Source organism: Palaemon carinicauda, chromosome 18 (genome assembly GCF_036898095.1).
Source record: "Palaemon carinicauda isolate YSFRI2023 chromosome 18, ASM3689809v2, whole genome shotgun sequence".
NCBI classification, from domain to species: domain Eukaryota; kingdom Metazoa; phylum Arthropoda; class Malacostraca; order Decapoda; family Palaemonidae; genus Palaemon; species Palaemon carinicauda.
In genome coordinates, this window is record NC_090742.1 from 63,675,123 (window position 1) to 63,676,611 (window position 1,489).

Below are 1,489 nucleotides of genomic sequence, written 5' to 3' on the forward strand. Positions count from 1 at the left end.
GTATTGCATATATAAGTAAATATATGCATAAACATACAGTCGGACCGACACATATATATACAGTATGAGAGAGAGAGAGAGAGAGAGAGAGAGAGAGAGAGACGCATCATATTTAATATTGCATTCATCAAATCCAATACAGGTCACGTTTTTTCTTGACGTTATAGACCTCCATACCCACACAGAGAGAGAGAGAGAGAGAGAGAGAGAGAGAGAGAGAGATTTGAATAAATGAATGGAGAAAACAGAAGCACACAAAAACTCGAGACCTTGACCGATCACCTGAGTGTTAAAGACAGGCGCCGACCCCATATTGGGAAAGCGAATATAGTTTCTCAGTCTTGAGGACTTTTCTTTTTTTTCTTCTTTTTTTGAGCTCTCACGACTCCTTTTGGGCTTACCAAGTAGCCCCAGGAGACCAGGGGGGGGGGGGGGTTTAACAGCGTGGATAAAAAACGAACCGTGTTCTGTGACCTTTCGAAGCTGATAAAAGAAAATTTTCCGAATGTTTCCAAGATCATCAATATGCTTATGTTCCTTTTTTTTTTCCAGCTTTGTAATGTTGCTTCTCTTACTAATTAACTGAGAGAGAGAGAGAGAGAGAGAGAGAGAGAGAGAGAGAGTTGCGAGTTAGTCAATATGTTAGTTTCCTTCTTCTAGCTTTGCAATATTTCTCTTTCTCTTGCTAATTAAGAGAGAGAGAGAGAGAGAGAGAGAGAGAGAGAGAGTTGCGAGTTAGTCAATATGTTAGTTTCCTTCTTCTAGCTTTGCAATATTTCTCTTTCTCTTGCTAATTGAAAGAGAGAGAGAGAGAGAGAGAGAGAGAGAGAGAGAGTTGCGAGTTAGTCAATATGTTAGTTTCCTTCTTCTAGCTTTGCAATATTTCTCTTTCTCTTGCTAATTAAGAGAGAGAGAGAGAGAGAGAGAGAGAGAGAGAGAGAGTTGCGAGTTAGTCAATTTGTTAGTTTCCTTCTTCTAGCTTTGCAATATTTCTCTTTCTCTTGCTAATTAAGAGAGAGAGAGAGAGAGAGAGAGAGAGAGAGAGAGAGAGAGAGAGAGTTGCGAGTTAGTCAATTTGTTAGTTTCCTTCTTCTAGCTTTGCAATATTTCTCTTTCTCTTGCTAATTAAAAGAGAGAGAGAGAGAGAGAGAGAGAGAGAGAGAGAGAGAGAGAGCCCACCATAACATCCCTCAGGAAGTTAATAGCTATCACACCATAAGTCCAAACGAACTTGGAAGATAACAAGCAAGTATTATACACAGCAACATATCAAGTATTCGGTTATCGTACAACTGTATATAAGTTATCTTCCTGCTGACCCCCCCTTACCCCCTCCCCCCCCCCAACCCCTCACCCCCCCCCCCCACCCCTCCACCCTTTGCAGGAATAACAAAAGCCATCTGATACTTAATATTTCGCCCGAGTCCAAAGGCTCGCTTACATTCAACACATCACATCACATCCGGTCACCAACAGTACGTTTAATCAA